This window comes from Panthera leo, chromosome A1 (assembly GCF_018350215.1).
Source record: "Panthera leo isolate Ple1 chromosome A1, P.leo_Ple1_pat1.1, whole genome shotgun sequence".
NCBI lineage: Eukaryota > Metazoa > Chordata > Mammalia > Carnivora > Felidae > Panthera > Panthera leo.
This window is the reverse complement of record NC_056679.1, coordinates 153,625,109-153,637,728: the sequence shown is the minus strand read 5'-3', so window position 1 is coordinate 153,637,728 and position 12,620 is coordinate 153,625,109. Positions and strand designations below refer to the sequence as shown.

General features: G+C 36.6%; 1 pseudogene; it reads left to right on the top strand.

Moving 5' to 3' along the window:
• Nucleotides 1-11,836: 11,836 nt before the first annotated feature.
• On the top strand, nucleotides 11,837-12,016 carry LOC122222720 (annotated as a pseudogene).
• Nucleotides 12,017-12,620: the final 604 nt, after the last annotated feature.

Sequence of the window (12,620 nt, the reverse complement as noted above, 5' to 3'; positions counted from 1 at the left end):
ATGAGGAGCTCTTAAACTCTGGACGTATGTACCTAGACATCTCAATTTAACAACCAGACATACATTAAACAGCATTAATAGCCAGGCACTTAATGGATCAATTCCCACTGTTTGTGTAATGTGGAAATAAAAAAGGCTTATTAAATGACAAGCTTTCCCTGGTTTGTGCTAATTAATTATACACCACATCTGACTGCTAATTTAGTGGGAAAATGCAGCCCCGAACCACAGTTTCAGCTTGAACTTTGCCTCACCATCACCCAGTTCAGCACAGAGTGCCGCTGCAGCCCGCCTCTGAACGACACCAGTATTAAATTAGAGCACAAGGCCATCAATTTAATAAGTGCTGCAGCAGGTAATTTGAATAAGGACATATTAGTATTCTACCAGTGCACAACTAAAAGCAGCTGACCTTTCAGACCAAAGAAGATCCTTGAACACATTCAGCTGAATCTGAGAACACAGTAATAATCTGACAGTGGTAAGAGTGCCAAGAGAGACGTTTACGATCCTGGACCCATTACTATACATCAGGCTCTCTGTGGTATTACGCGAATAGTTTATATACCTCGGCCTCTCATTTTGCTCTTGCTCCCTGCCATGAAAGAAAAGACACAGAACTCAAGCTCATAAAAAAAAAAAAAAATCTTATTTTCTTTCTTTTTTTAATCTTGTTTTCAATACATTTGGAAACTCTTATACTTTGGATTTGTGGTGCCAAGAACACAAAACTAATTGATGCACATGTAAATCAAATCTGAGAAGCCACATAAGAAATCGTCAATTTCCTAAAATATGAGGCAAACTTAACATTAGCAAAAATAAACGTGAATCTATTAAAAAAAAAAAAAAAAAAAAAACCTGCTGTGAAACAACCAGGAACCACAGCACCTAGAGCGAATAAGAGCTTGGGCGCAGGAGTAAGAGTAGAACTGGGTTTGAGTCCCTGCTCTGTCACACATTTACCATCAAAGATGCAGTTACTGAACTCAATGAATTCAGTTCAACAGATGTTTATCAAGTCCATCTCAACCCATGTTGTAAGCCCTAAGGTTATAAGGATGAAAAAAGATTTGATCCCTGTTTTCAAGGAGATCAAAATCTAGCAATGGTGACAGAAACAGGCACTATTAGTCACAGTACAGAATGAGAAACCCCTTCAAGCACAGAGAACAGTGATGAATTTGCCTGGTGGTTTCCAGGAAAGGTCCTCACACATGGCAATAGCGATTCTGGGTGTCACGAACATTTCACCAGCACAGAGGAAGGAATGCCCTCTGATGAGAAGTTTTCATCAAATGGCAAAACTACTACATTGTAATAGGAAGATATATCGGATTAACTTGAAGAAGCATGAGAAGTTGTAAGCATGTGATCCTGTGTGCTTGAAAATGGTTTCTATGTAAGTATAAATACAATGTATTAGTGGGTTTAAAATCAACGTGTGGAGGGAGCGGCCAAAATGTTTACTTTCTCGGCCTCACAATAAAAGTGTAAGTCAAAAACACGTCTGGAGTTCCACCCAAAGGAAGGAATATGCAACTAAGCCAGGAGTGTGCAAGCGCCACACTTTGGTAAAGGGGTTTCCCTCCCTAGACTTACTACTACACCATCCTCTCTTCCTCTGCTATTTAGGTAACCAGAGGAGGGGAGGACAATAGGAAAGATGTCATTACAGATCTTAAAGCTACTTTATCTTTTTTTAAATTCTAAACTTTGACACCTTATCTACTATTACTTACAAAATACTTCTTTCACGTTCTATAACCAGCACTGACACTGACACAGCAAATACTGATGCCGCCTTACTGCTTATTTACAGCTGCATGTATTCTAACCGGTTGTTGCCTGTGCTCTACAGGTTATTGAATATTTTGAGTATCACCTGCATAGCCACAGTCCCAGCAGAACACAGAGGATGAGGTAACTGAAGGGAAGAACTATTTAGAAAGTCTAGGTAGGAGTAAAAGAAACCACCGAGGTGCCTTGGGGCTACTAATTTGGGGCTGCAACCACTCCTATGACCAAAGAGGCAGGACAGGAGCCTTAGGAGAGAAACAGCCAATACATTGGCAATGTGGCAGGGCCAAACCTGATGAAGCAATACCCTGACCTCACTGAGCTGTCACCCTTGATCTTTTGCAATACCTCTTATTGGCCATATCCAACCAAGAAGCTTAAGTCTAAGAAATCCATGGATGCAGAACTAAAGTTTCTTTGTACCTATGGGGCACAAAGCAGAGAAGAGAGTGGTAGAGAGTGGTTCTGGAAAAGTGAAGGAAAAATAATCTAGCACATATTTTGCTCCTGCTTGTATTAACGGAGTTATACCAGCCTGTTCAAAGTCACAATGGAGAACTTCCTCCCAAGTCCAAGTCAGTCTTCCTGGTTTCTAGGGTCCCAGACAGTCTATGCTTCAGGAATCCCATTCCTAATCCTGCCTTTGTCTGGGAATAGCCTATTGTCAACAGCTTTCTGAAAATCTGAGTTGCCTATTAAAACATGCTATTCCTCTAGACTACTCTCTTTATAAATGATAGCTAAAGCTAAAAGTGGTTTTGTACCAATGGCTGCTGGTATTCATGTATGCTCTTTTCACTTAACTTTTGAAAATTGCCTTCTCTGTAATGCAAAGCTGAACCAAAGGAAATATCAGTAATGACAGTCTTTTTGAAACCTACAAAATCATGTAGCAGCCTTCTGTTGCAGCCAATAAAAGTAAAATGAGAAACCATGCAGGCTTAGTCTAGGATAGTGGCATGGAGAGGTGATGGGGTGGAGGTGGCATATTCCCGAGATAGGACTTCATGACAATTGAATTTGGAGGATGAGGCAAGAGTCATGAATAACTGGTTTGAGTGACTAATTCATTGCATAAGAATTCAATTAGTCAAGATGAAGAATAAAAGGAAATGTATATGCTTTATAAACTTCATGAACCAACCTTATTTTTTCTTTATTGACTAAAATGCAACACTGAGAAAATAATTAAGTTTCAGGGAACCTGGGTGGCTCGGTCAGTTAAGCGTCCGACTCTTGATTTCAGCTCAGGTCGTGATCTCATGGTTATGAGATCAAGCATTGCGTCAGGCTTGGTGCTGACAGCACAGAGCCTGCTTGGGATTCGGCCTCTCCCTCTCTCTGCCTCTGCCTGCCTCTCTCTCTCTCTCTCTCTCAAAATAAGTAAATAAATAAACTTTTTCAAAAAAGAAAACAATTAGGTTTTCAATGATTTTTCAGTTTAGAAGAAGTGCAGGAGGTAAGCAAGTGACATTTGGGAATCCCTCAAGAAAATGCTACATTTGCAGGGTATAAGACTAGAATAAATTTACCCCATAATAAGTGACCTAAAGCCTCATTACAACATTATGAATATGAAGTTATCACAGTATAAACATCGAGATATCTTAAATAACTGCCATTGTCATTCTTACATATAAGCTACAAGGTGAGGGAGAAAAACACCTCACTTGAATATTAATTTTTAGTAATACACAAGGAAATGAAGAACAAAACATAAACACAGCTGAAGTAGCATAGGTAAATATATTCAGTGTCACATTCATTTATTTTTAAACCCATTCATTTATTTTTAAACTCATGTCATCAAGGTACTTAATTATACGCAGGAAAAACCAACTCTAAGCAGAAAATAAAATTATTAAAATAGCAGGTTATAGGGCACAGGACAGAGAGCTCTGTAAAAGCCTCCAGATACAACAACAGGTAAGCAGTTGAAACAGGGAGACCTTGATTCACTGTTGCAATTGGCAGTGAGAAGTAGCCCCTAGGGCAGAACCGTTCCAATCATCCCTGCTCTTTTTCCTCAGTGCCAGCATTTGTCTCTACTAGCAGCAACCTTCAACACGGGCAAAGAAAATGCAGAAACTAGAGAAGAATATCACTTACATCCTAACAATAACAAAGCAGATTACCTATAAAATCACAGATGGTTTTACATCCATTAGTGTGCTGAGAATGCAAAGAAGCCCAATAAACCATAATCCAGAAAATGCTGAACTTCTTGGCTGCTTGTGTCTTTGGTACAGACATGGGAGTAGAAAGAAGCCACCTTGGACACAGGTAAGAATAAAACACCTACAATTTTAACTAAATTTTAAATACCAATTAGGGGATGGCATGAGACTTTAGAACCCCTGGGAGAACTAAACAAAAAGAATCTGCACCTTTTCCACAGGCCTTCATCAAATGTTCAGGAGTCCCATCTGGGAATAAATGCAAGCTTGAGAACAGCACCCCCATGTTCATTGCATTTCATTGTATTATTTACAACAGCCAAGACATAAAAACAATCTAAGTGTCCAGCAAAATATCAATGGATAAAGAAAATGTGGTGCATATCTACAATGGAATATTAGCTACAAAAAATGAGAAATACTACCATTTTCAACAACATGGATGGACCCTGAAGGCGTTATGTTAAGTGAAATAAGTCAGAAAAAGACAAATACTGTATAACCTCACTTATGAATGGAATCTTTTAAAAAATCATAGGGAAATAAATCAGATTGTTGGTTATAAGTGTGTGGGGGGGTGGATAACTTACAGTTATAAGATGAAGAAATACAAAGGATGTAACCTACAACATGATGACTGTAGCTAACACTGCTGCATGATATACTGGCAAGTTGCTGCGAGTAAATGCTAAGAGTTCTCAATGCAAGAGAAAAAATTGTTTTCCTGTTCCTTTTTTTCTCGCTCTTCATTTTATCCATATGAGATGATGGATGTTAGCTGAACCTATTGGGGTAACTGTTTAGCAACATATGTAAATTACACCATTATACTTTATGCCTTGAACTTATACTGTCAGGTATGTCAATTATTTCTTAATAAAACTGAAGAAATTTGTTCACGAGGAATATTAAGAGAAGAGCAGAAGAGATGAGTGAGACCCACCTCACTGAGGCACAGGTGTACAGGACCTGCAGAAGTCTGAGACCATGACAGAGGAGAACTAAAAATTCTCTAGGCATTCTGGGCCCCACATTCATCAATACTTGGAATTAAAGATGAGGTATTATAGATCCTAGTGAGATTAAAGAATAATGAGATATTATGAACAATCATATGCAAATAAATGTGATCACTTAGAGGAAATGAACTGATTCTTTGAAAAAACTTACGTAAACTGACAAAACAAATAAAAAATCTCAATAGCATTATACCCATTGAAGAAAATGAATTCAGAATTCAAAAATATCCTATAGGACCTCTACTCCTGACCATGATAGAGTAATAGGGCCCAATCTCCACCCCACCTCAACCCCAGAAGAGTAGATAATTCTCAGAGATTGCACAGAGCTGCGCAAAGTTTGTGTTCCCATGAGTCAGAGTGAAAAGGCCTCCTAATTCTTAGTGAAATGAATTAAAATCTTCAGAAGTATATCTCCTAGAAATATAACTCAATTAGCCCTACACTAAACGATGTCCTGGATCCTCACTAACAAAGCATAAAAGCAAACTTCAAATGAATCAAACTAATCCCCCAAAATTTAACTGCATAGCATTTTTTTAATCCAACACTAAAAAGAATGTAGCAAAAAAAAAAAAAAAACAAAAACCATAAGAAGAGAGGAGGGTGACTGTCTGGCACCAAATCAAAATTATCAGTTATATACAGTGTCTAGAAAATATGACTCAGAACCAGGAGAAAAATCAGTACAATCAGATCCAGAAATGAAAAGGATAATGAAATTAACAAAGATATTAAAATAGCTTTATAAGTATCCTCAAGTGCTGAAGAATATAGAGAAATAAACAAATGGGGCTATATCAAACTAAAAAGCTTTTGCACAGTGAAGGAAACCATCAGCAAAATGAAAAGGGCAACCTACTAAATGAAAGAAGATATTTGCAAATGATGTAACTGATAAGGGGTTAATATTTCAAAATACATAAAGAACTCACACAACTCATTATCAAAAAACAAACAAACCAATTAAAAAATAGGCAGAGGATCTGAAAAGACCTTTCTCCAAAGAAGAATACATAGAGATGGCTAACAGAAATGCAAAAAGATGCTCAACATTACTAATCAACAGGAAAATTAAAATGGTATTTGTCTTTAAAAGCACATCAAAACACAATTAGATATCATCTCATACCTGTCAGAATGGCTAGTATTTAAAAAAAAAGTAAGAAAAAAAACAAGTGTTGCTGAAGATTTGGAAAAAATGAAACACTTGTGCACTATTGGTGGGAATGTAAACTGGTTCAACCATGACGGAAAACAGTATGGATGCCCCCCCCTCCTTTTTGTTAAGTTTATTTATTTATTTTCAAAGAGAAAGAGAGAGAGAGAAAATCCAAAGCAGGCTCTGTGCTGACAGCAGAGAGCCCAATGCGGTACTCAAACTTACTAACTGTGAAATGACCTGAGCCGAAGTTGGATACTTAACAAAATGAGCCACCCAGGCACTACTGGAAGATCCTTTAAAAGTTAAAAAACAGAACTACCATGGGATCCAACAATTCCACTGCTGGGTATTTATCCAAAGTATACAAATACTAATTAACCATTTGCAACTACGTGGACAGAACTAGAGGGTATTATGCTAGGCAAAATCAGTCAGTCAGAGAAAGACAAATATCATAACACTTCACTCATATGAGGGCTTTAAGATACAAAACAGATGAACATAAGAGAAGGGAAGCAAAAATAATATAAAAACAGGGAGGGGGGAAACAGAAGAGATTTAAATATGAAGAACAAACAGAGGGTTACTGGAGGGGTTGTGGGAGGGGGGATGGACTAAATGGGTAAGGGGAATTAAGCTATCTACTCCTGAAATCATTGTCGCACTATATGCTAATGTGGATGTAATTGAAAACAATTTTAAAAAATGATACCAATTAAAAAGATAGAAGCACCTCTATTTTTATTGAAGCATTATTTACAAAAGCCAAAATATGGAAGCAACTTAAGTGTCTACTGATACATAAATGGATAAAAAAGGTGTGATTACACATATGTATACAATGGAACATTACTCATCCATTAAAAAAGAATGAAATCTTGCCATTTGCAACAATATGGATGGCTCTACAGTATATTACGCTAAGTGAAATAAGTCGGGCAGAGAAAGACAAATACCATATGATTTTATTTATAGGTAGAATCTAAAAACAAAACAAAGGAATAAATGAAATTAAACAGAAATAGACTCATAAATACAGTGAACAATCTGGTGGTTGCCAGAGGGAGGGAAGGGATGAAATGGGTGAAACAGGAGAAGGATATTAAAGGTACAAATTTCCAGTTATAAAATAAATAAGCCAGGGATACAATACACAGTATTGGGAATATGGTTAATAATATGTAACAACATTATATGGTGACACATGGAAGTTATATATATGGTGGTGGTCATTTCATAATGCATATAAATGTTGTATACCTGAAATTAATATACTATTGTATGTCAACCACACTTTAAAAAAAGAAAAAAAAGAATATAGAGGAAAACATGAGCATAATGAGGAGACATAAAAGATACTACCAAAATTAAACAAAAGAAAAATAAATGAAGTGTCCGAAATAAAAACTATACCAGATGAGATTAACATGTTATACACTGAAGAAGAAAAGATCTGTGAACTTGAAGACATAGCAAGAAAAACTATTACATATAAAACACACAAAGGAAAAGATAGCAAAGAAACACTGAGCTCACAACTTGTGGGACAATGGCAAATAATTTGTAATCACAGTCTCACAAAGAAGGGAAAAGACAGAAAAAAGATTTGAAGAAACAGTGGCCACACATTTTCTAAATTTAATAAAAATTATAAAAGCAAGTCAAAGAGTGTCAGTGTAGCCCAAAATAACAAACAGAAACAAATATATAACAAGGCACACCATAATTTAATTTCTAAAAACCTGTGATAAAGAGATGATTTTAAAAGCATTTGGGGGATGGGGGAAAGAACATCACCAACAGAGGAACAAAAACAATAATTAAGCCTATTTCTCATTAGAAACTCTCCAAGCCAGAAGAAAAGAGAGTAACATATTTAAAATACTGAAAGAAAACTAGAATTCTATACCCAGTGACACTATCTTCCAAAATGAAGAGAAATTAATGAAGACTTTCAAACAAACAAAAGTTGAGAGAATCAATTGCCATTAGATCTGGGCTGCAAGAATGCTTGAAGGAAGCTCTTCAGAAAGAGGGAAAGGGATACTTGATGAAAATATGGAATTACAGAGGAATAAAGAGCACCAGATCTGTGACTATATAGGCACATATAAAAACTATTTTTCTTGCCTTTTTAATCTCCTTAAAAATATTAACTCTTTACAGAAAAAAATAACTTATCACAAAGTTTATAAAACACATCAAACCAAAATATATGAAAAAATTGCACAAAGGAAAGAAGAACAAATGAAGATATCTTATTATAACATTCTTTCACTGAAAAGAGGTATAATATTATTTGAGGGCACTCCATGATACATTAAAGATTTATTTTTTAAACCCTAGAATAACCACTAAGATGAAACAGAGACATATAGTTTATAAACCAATAATATAGATAAAATTAAATAATAATATTGAGTTAAAAGAGTATAGAAAAAAGAAAACATAGAAGAATATATTAAAAATAGCCCCTATACCTTCCACAAAAATTAACTCAAAATGGATCATCGACCTAAATGCAAACACAAAACTATAAAACTACTGAGGAAAACAGCAGAAAACCTAATGACTTTTTAAATACATGGCAATGACATTAAATATAACATTAAAGGCACAACCCATGGAGGAAATAATAAGCTGGACTTCATTAAATTTAAAAACTTTGGCTCCGCAAAAGACACTGACAAGAGAACAGGAAGACAGGTTACAAACTGGGAGAAAATACTTGCAAAAGACATGCCTGATGAAGGACTGTTATCCAAAATATAGGAAGAACTCTTAAAACTCAACAACAAGTGGGGTGCCTGGGTGGCTCAGTCAGTAAAGCGTTCGACTTCCTCTCAGGTCATGATCTCGTGGTTTGTGAGTTCAAGCTCCATGTCGGGCTCTGTGCTGACAGCTCAGAGCCTGGAGCCTGCTTCAGATTCTGTGTCTACCCCTCTCTCTGCCCCTCCCCTGCTTATGCTGTCTGTCTGTCTCTCAATAATAAATGTTAAAAAAAAATTTTTTTTAAACTCAACGAGAAATAGATTCTAGACCTGAACAGACACTTTACCAAGGAAGATATATAAATAATAAACAAATGAAAAGATGCTCCATATTATATGTCATCAGAGAAATACAAACTGAAACAACAAGATATCAGTGCACATCTATTAGAAAGGCCAAAATCCAGAACACGGACAACACCAAACGCCAGCCATGTTCTGGAGTAACAAGAATTCTCATTCACGGCTGGTGAAAATGCAAAATTGCATAGTCCCTTTGGAAGATAGTTTGGCAGTTCTTACAAAACTAAACATACTCTCACCATATGATCCAACCATCATGTATATTGGTTTTTAGCCAAAAGAGCTAAAAACATGACCACACAAAAACCTGCATACTGATGCTTATAGTAGCTTTATTCATAACTGCCCAAACTTGGAAGCAATAACGATGGCCTTCAGTAGATGAACAGATAAGTAAACTGTGGCATATCCAAAAGAATCTTATTCAGCAGTAAAAAAAAAAAAAAAAAAAAAAGAGTGAACAAGTCATAAAATGACATGAAGGAATCATAAGTACATTTTACTAAGTGAAAAGGCTACTTACTGTATGATTACAACTATTTAACATTCTGATAAAAAGAGATGATGAGGGTATCAGTGTTATACCAAGGGTTGGGAGAGAGGAAAAAGTGAATGAACAGAGAAAAGAGGATTTTTAGGGTAGTAAAACTATTCTAGAGTACACTGTAATAGTGTATATGTGTCATTGCACATTTGTCAAAACCCAGAGACTGTGTAGCACTGGGAGTGACCCCTGGTATATACAGTGGAATTTGGGTGATAATGGTATGCGTGTGTAAGTTTATCAATTGTAATAAACACACAACTCTGGTGTGGGATGTTGACAGTGAGGGAGGCTGCAACAGATACGCAGGGGTAGTAGTTTCAGCTCCATTTTATTGCCAAAGTTGACTTACTTTTTTTGAGCAGTTTTACATTCACAACAAAATGGAGCAGAAACTACCCACCCCTGCATCTCTGCCCCAACCTACCTCACTATCAACATCCCATACCAGAGTGCTTTGTTTATTACAATTGATAAACTTACACACGCATACCATTATCCCCCAAACGTGATGGGAATTAAGGAGGGCACTTTTCGGGATGAGTACTGGGTTTCATATGTCAGAGATGAATCACTGGGTCCTACTCCTGAAGCCAAGACCACACTGTATGTTATTTAACTTGAATTTAAATTAAAAAAAAATAAGTCTACTTTGAAAATTAGTAAGATAATACATTTCAATATGAGTATATAGAAAATTCTATTAAATACAATTGGCCTAAAAGCCTAAATTAAAAGGCAGAGTTGTCAAACTATATATTTAAAAAAGGAAAAACCAACTATATACTCTGTACAAGAAATCCACTTTAAAAATAATGACACAAATAATAGAATTGAAATGAATCATAGGAAAGCTACAGGAGCTATATTATTTTCAGACAAAGTGGTTTTCAGAACAAGACATATTACCAGATATAAAGAAGACTATTTCATAATAACAAAAAAAGTTAATTCACCAAGAGAATATAACCCTAAACATGTATGTACCTAAAGCTGGAGCTTCAAAGTATATGAAGCAAACACTGATAGAACTAAAAGTAGAAATAGAAAATTCTCAATTTTAGTTGGGAATTTCAACACTCCTCTCTTGGTAATTAATAAGTAGACAGAAAAATCAGTTAAGGATATATTCTACTTGACCTAATTGACATTCCATCTCAGGACAAGAGAAAACATATTCTTTTCAAGTACACATGTAGCATTCAACAAGAACCACCATATTTCTGGGCATAAAACAAATCTCAAAAATTTTTAACAATTGATATCACATGACATATGTTTTCTGAATGTGGCAGGCAGAATGATGGGCCCATAAACATGTATACTAATCCCTGAAGCCTGTAAATATACTAAGTTACATGGAAAGTAGGAATTAGGGTCACCAGTGAAATTAAGACTGCTAATTTAGTGACCTTAAAATACAGTTGGAATTCTGGATTTTTCAGATGAACCTAATGTTATCTACAAGTTCCTTTAAAGTGGAAGAAGACAGAAGAGGGAGAAGAAAGATAGCAACATTAAGGCTCCACACATTGCCGACTCTGAAGATGAAGGAAGAGGCCCATGAGCCAAGGATTATGGGCAGCCTCTAAAAGCTAGAAAGATCAAGGAAATGGATTCCCCCCTCCCCCACAGACTCCAGAAAAAAATGCAGCTTCACTGTCATTGTGATTTTTTTTTTTTAAACAACAGTGTGTGTAATGCATCTTCCCAGTAACATTTCCTTTCATTAAGATATAAGTGCCGGTAAATTTATGTATAGAAGCAAACTGGATAAGCCATGAGCTTAAATCCTTGAAACTACACTGTGTATAAGCCATCCTTCAAGTAACATCTTCTTTCATTAAGATGTAAGTGTTTTTAATCTTATGTGTAGAAACATATGGGAAAAGTCATGTACCTCCCTCCTCCACCCCAGATGTCTTTCCTAGCATGATGCCCTTCTTCATCCACATTTGTGTTTCAGGTGTAGAGAGGAGAGAGTGAACTTTTGTCTGTTGGTCTCCCTGGACTGAAGAGACAGAGGGTGCAAAGCCAAGACTGTTACAACTCTCAGAATGGCTTATTACCCAGAGCTGTCTGTCTGGGTCAGACAAGGAAATGGAGGGAAAGCTTCCTGTGGAAAGATTTCCTGTCCCAAAGGAGGTGAACCGCAAAAGGATGAAGAGATGGACGCTGCCTCCCTGGCTCCTCTTGGCAGCAATGAACTCCACTCCCCAGGCATCGGTCACCTCTAATCTTTTTAATCATAACACTTCCATTTGTATCGGTGTGTTGGTATTGATGAGATCATGATATCGTATATGGGAATTTTTTCTGTGTAAATCATCAAGTATAAGAAGAAACTATGGGACTCTGAGCCTTGCTTTAGAGAATTTGCAGTGGAAAAAATGGGTGTCATCCAACCAGCTTTTAATCATTTTGACTCAAGTGAAAATGCTCATAATTTCACACTGTGAATCGACATTTACAACCCTTAGGGGTGGGCCTTCAGGCCTGGCTCTTGACGATGATGTTTTGCACAACTCAGACTCCCTCTGCTCTCACCAACAGGTCCACTCCTGCTTTTTCACTCACACAGCTCCTGAAGCTCACTCTGCTTTTTGCAGAGGTTGAGAGTCCCCAATTTTTTTTTTTCAATTTGGATGTAACAACCCTAGTAGTTTATGTTCATCAGTTGTCTGTATATCTCTATATTTTATCCATTTTTTTTTTTGATGTGTAGAACTAGTTTGAAACTCGTTGTTTCCTTGTGGTAAGTGGTCAAGATGCTACCACAGGACCTGAGGCACTGATGAATGGTGTTATTTTGGACTTTCAACATGCTTCTTGGCGAGGTAG